The sequence below is a fragment of the Pseudophryne corroboree genome, chromosome 5 (assembly GCF_028390025.1).
Source record: "Pseudophryne corroboree isolate aPseCor3 chromosome 5, aPseCor3.hap2, whole genome shotgun sequence".
Taxonomy (NCBI): Eukaryota; Metazoa; Chordata; class Amphibia; order Anura; family Myobatrachidae; genus Pseudophryne; species Pseudophryne corroboree.
In genome coordinates, this window is record NC_086448.1 from 434,665,671 (window position 1) to 434,671,187 (window position 5,517).

Below are 5,517 nucleotides of genomic sequence, written 5' to 3' on the forward strand. Positions count from 1 at the left end.
ACGGAGTTTCGCGGCTGGTCAAACGATTGTGGCTGGAATGATCCTGCCTTGCGCAGTCAGTTTTGCCTCTGCTTGTCTGAGCATATCAAAGATAGTCTCATTCAATACTAGTGATGAGCGGGTTCGGTTCCTCGGAATCCGAACCCGCCCGAACTTCAGGTTTTTTTACACGGGGCCGAGCGACTCGGATCTTCCCGCCTTGCTCGGTTAACCCGAGCGCGCCCGAACGTCATCATCCCGCTGTCGGATTCTCGCGAGGCTCGGATTCTATCGCGAGACTCGGATTCTATATAAGGAGCCGCGCGTCGCCGCCATTTTCACACGTGCATTGAGATTGATAGGGAGAGGACGTGGCTGGCGTCCTCTCCGTTTAGACTAGAGTACTAGAGAGAGACACTAATTTTGGGGAGCATATTATTAGGAGGAGTACTACTTGCTGCTGATAGTGTGACCAGTGACCACCACCAGTTTAATTAATCCGTTCTCTGCCTGAAAAAAAACGATACACAGTGTGACACAGTCACATACCATATCTGTGCTCAGCCCAGTGTGCTGCATCATATGTAATACTGTATATCATTATCTGACTGTGCTGAGTGCTCACTGCTCACACAGCTTAATTGTGGGGGAGACTGGGGAGCAGTTATAGCAGGAGTACATATTTTAAGTACAGTGCACACTTTTGCTGCCAGAGTGCCACTGCCAGTGTGACTGACCAGTGACCACTGACCACCAGTATTGTGATTGTCTGCTGACCACCAGTATATTGTGATTGTCTGCCTGAAAAAGTTAAACACTCGTCGTGTGGTGTTTTTATAAACGCATTCTGCAGACAGTGTCCAGCAGGTCCATCATTACATAATATATACCTGTCCGGCTGCAGTACTAGTGTGATATATATATATATTTTAATTTTATCTCATTATCATCCAGTCTATATTAGCAGCAGACACAGGAGGTCATTCCGAGTTGGTCGCTAAGTTTTTCGTTCGCACAACATATTCGCAAAGTTGCGTTAATGTAGTAAATTTGCGAACATCCGCCGCCAACGTGTTTTTGCACATTCGTACGCAGTATTACACAAAGTGGGCGTACGCCAAATGACATTGCAGTAATGCAAAACCATCGCAGCAATGCGAAACCATCGCATTAACACATACTTCATCGTAAAAATACTAAGTTGTAGTAGATTTACACATTTTTCCTAAAAGTGCACACTTTAAAGGAAAAACGCACAACAATGTTTTTTTTTGCTATTAAGTGAAATTACACCTTTCAGTTTAAAGTCCACAAGCCCTCGTCAATTACGAATCCAATTAGTGTAATGATTGATAATGTTCCAAACCAATTAAGTCAGCAAAAAAAACCTGAAGAACACTTTGTTGCCATAATTGGCCATCAACATGTAAAAGTCTAAAATATAAATATAGATGTTTTTTTTTTTTTTGGTTTTAAGGTGTTGATTGTGAATGAAGGTGTTTACATGTTTATTAACACAATAATCTCCTTTTTTTTATATAATCTTACGTTATATGTGTGAAATGTTTTATGGAATCAATTTCTGCTTGCCAATCTGCTGATCCTTTTTTGCATTAATAAACACAACACCCAGTTAACTTTAAACAACTTGTTTTTATTGTGTTTTTTTTTTGTAATCAATAAATGTATTTTTAAAAAAAAAAATCATGCAAATTTTTGTAAATGATCCAAACAATTAATTAACCCATGCAGGTGTTGGCGCATGGTTTCAATAATTCCCCCAAAACTTGTGGGATCTCCAACTGCAACATCTGAAATTAAGATGCAACATAAACATTAATAACTTAATCACATTACTTATTATCCAAGCAAGGCACAAAGCACACTTAAATGCAGGCATGTCCAAACTGCTGGCCTCCAGCTGTTGTGAAACTACATATACCAGCATGCCTTGACACAGTTTTGTGGTCAGAGAATGCCAAAGCTGTGTCAGGGCATGCTGGGATGTGTAGTTTTTATCCAGCTGGAGGGCCGCAGTTTGGACAGGCCTGCTTTAATGCCTAAGTGACTACATCATGGCTGCTTTAAGGATAAATCAGTAGCATAACAACACACAAGGCTGCTCAGCAATGTTTTTTTGTTTAAAACAAGAAAGTGTACCACACCATGGGGTACATTTACTACTACGGGAGTTCAGTTTAAGATGCGAAGTTGACCATAGCAACCAATCAAATTAAACATGTTATCTTGTAAAAGTGGCCCTAAAAACTTCAAATATAATCTTATTGGTTGCTATGGGCAACATCCCATGTTAAAGAGAACTACCATCTTAGTAAATGTAACACCATGTTGGCATTCATTCACATCTGTAGTGAAGAGAATTAAATTTAAGGAGGTTTGGTCCTGCATCATCACACTGCATATCAACATCTTCAGAAGGACTACATATCCTAGCATGCCCACAATCCCTGAAACCCGCCTTTACTAAATAAGGTCAAACAGGTTGTGAAAAATACAATAAGCATTTTGTGAGTGTAACTTTCACACCACAAATCATTGTGTTGTTCGGCTGGCTAACAAAGTGAAGCATGTGATTTGAAAGGGCAAACATTATGAATACACAGGCACAAGTGTAAAAGACTAATAACATACTAAACTCCACTCAGGTAGAAATGTTAGGCAGAAAACTGAGCACATATTAAACCATGTTGTCCTGGCAACCCTGTCAAACTAATGAGTGTCGACCTAGAGTGGACACACAAAACATTGCACACATAAACACTACATGTAATGATACTCACAAAAATTACAATGCAACATGAACACCATCAATAATAACTCAAAATGTTTTCCATGCTAGCTGATTTTCAACAGTACAACAGTGCATGTTTTTACATTGTAAGTGTAAGTAGGTAATATTTTTGATAGAAATGTTAAAACACCTACTTTCCTCAGCAACATTATGTTCACCACTGAGACCATCAGGGGCTTCTTCTGCCCATTCAGTGGGTGGTGAAGGCAGCTGGATGGGGGAAGGAGGAGGGATTGGGGAAGGAGGAGGGATGGGGGAAGGAGTCTGGATGGGTGAAGGAGGAGGGATTGGGGAAGGAGAAGAGATGGGGTAAGGAGGAGGGATTGGGGATGTAATTTCTGAGGGTGGGTCTGATTGAGATGGCGAGGGGGGCGGAGAGAATGTTTGTCCAATAGAGGGTGAGGGGGGCTGAGAAGGGGAGTTGGAAGTAGAAGGAGAAGGGGACTGGGAAGGAGGAGAAGGGGGCACAGAAAGAGAAGGAGAGGTGGGCTGAGAAGGGGAGTGGAAAGGGGAGGGGGCCTGGGAAGCTGAGGGGGCCGGGGAAGCTGAGGGGGACTGGGAACCTGAGGGGGACTGGGTACCTGAGGGGGACTGGGAAGGTGAGGGGGACTGGGAAGCTGAGGGGGACTGGGAAGGTGAGGGGGACTGGGAAGGGGAGGGGGAGTGAGAAGGGGAGGGGGATTGAGAAGGGGAGGGGGAGTGAGAAGGGGAGGGGGAGTGAGAAGGGGAGGGGGGCTGAGAAGGGGCCTGATGTTGCCTCCCTGCATCTGGTTGCCGTTGTGGTCGTCCTATAATGATATATGTGTTATATTTTAGATTGCATGTTAAATTTCAGAAACACCATTTGTCAATTACACTGTTCTGTCCCATGTAAAAGACACAGGGCTTGTTTTTGTTTTTTTTTATTAAGATTTTTCTAACTCTTCATGTTGGCCACAGCAACCAAAATGATTCTACTAAACTTTTTTTATGCTCATTACTGAATCTATTCCATTGAGTCATATTGATTGGTATAGGCAACATCACCAGATCACTATTCAAGCCACCTTATTATATAACACCACTGATCAAGTTATTTGGTACAGTTTCCAGCCTGGGTAATAATTCTGGACAACATGCACTTGTTTTGAATCACTTTGCTACAGTCAGTACTGTTTGCCCTAACCACACACACTGTCATATTTATTAAATTTGTTCAGTCAGTGTTGCAATTACAGACTACCACTTAGTGTAATTTTGCAAAATTTATGCAAATAATCTCTGTTATGTAATGTAACTTACTGCGTGCACGCAGTGCCCGGATTTGCTGGCGGATCTCCGCCAACAGTTCAGGAGTCCTCCTGCGGAGATCACTCCATCTCCTCTCCAGTTGAATGATGGTCCGCCTGCTGCGGACGCGAGACCGCAGTAGGTGGCGGACCTCCGCGTAGGCCTCGCGCTTAACCCGATTTGGGATAAAGCGCCCAACGCGGCCTACGCGGCGGTCCATCACCGCAACCAGGACGCGGAGCTCCCGCCTGGTGAAAGGTGCTGCACGCATCATGGCAATGGCGTTTTCCTTATTTGGGCATATATTTATAGTGTGTGTTAGCATGTGATTTGTCTAAAATCTATGCCGTCATTTCAATTAACTTTATTGATCTTTGCAATGCTGTGAAGAGCACAGTGGTAATTTCGCTCGAGCGGAAATACGCAGTCGCGGAAGAGAAAAAATAAAAAAATAATTTAACACACAACCAACTAAAACACCCACACAAACACAGACACACACACACTTTTTTAAGAATTTGTAAAAATATCTGTGTACTCACCACAGTTTGTGTGATAATTCAGCTGGACAGTCACAAAGTGGTCCACATTCATTTTAATTTTTTTTTTTTATTAAAAAAAAACAGGATTTTATGAAAGAAAAAAAATAAGGACACTATTTAGCAACATCACATTATTAGAATCGAAAATAACACATTGTAAGCTTAACCTGTTTACGGTTATTTTTGATAAACATAATTAGAGATTCCCACACACCCGAATAATTACACAATGACCTTACAATAGTAAGCCAAATGTCTGCGTTACTAAATGAGCATAAGCATACTGTGTTTTTGATTATTTTCAAAAAGTTAATAAAAAAACACTATACCTGAAATATTCTTCAACAATGCTTGCCCTGACTTGGCTTCCCCTCCGTGTAACACTCCCCCCACCGAAGCGACGGACAACCCCTGGCTCCTCATCAGGCAATTCCTCTGTCTGAGGAAGCTCTACGCTACTCCTTACCGCAATGTTATGTAGTATAGCGCACAGGACCACTAGTTTACTTGCCATCTCCGGCGAATACATGATGTGGCCACCAGTGCGGTGGAGCACACAAAACCGGCCTTTAAGGACCCCAATTGTGCGCTCCACCAGCTGTCTAGTGGCAGTAAGCGCGGAGTTAAATGCCGTCTGTGGTCCTGGCCTGGGATTACGGTAAGGAGTCATGAGCCAGGGGGTGCAAGGATATCCACAGTCTCCTGTTTGAGGAGAAGAAAAAATTAGAAAGAGTATATTCCTAAAATTGTTTAAAAATGGCAGGAAATTATGTTGGCCAACTCACCCAATAACCACATGTCTACTCGTTGACTTGATCTTAATCTGTGCCATATCCCTGATTGTCTAATGACATAAGCATCATGCGAGTTTCCGGGAAACTTGGCATTCAGGGAAAGGATCTGGAGGGATGGCCC

General features: G+C 42.8%; 1 long non-coding RNA gene across 1 annotated transcript; it reads right to left on the minus strand.

Annotated features, from left to right (window-relative positions):
- Nucleotides 1-3,400: 3,400 nt before the first annotated feature.
- LOC134929108 (uncharacterized) lies at nt 3,401-5,053 on the minus strand. The gene is made up of 3 exons (XR_010178289.1): nt 4,932-5,053; nt 4,603-4,624; nt 3,401-3,579 (listed from the first exon to the last, which is right to left on the minus strand). It is a non-coding gene; the product is annotated as an uncharacterized LOC134929108 (long non-coding RNA).
- Between the last annotated feature and the right edge of the window lie 464 nt (nt 5,054-5,517).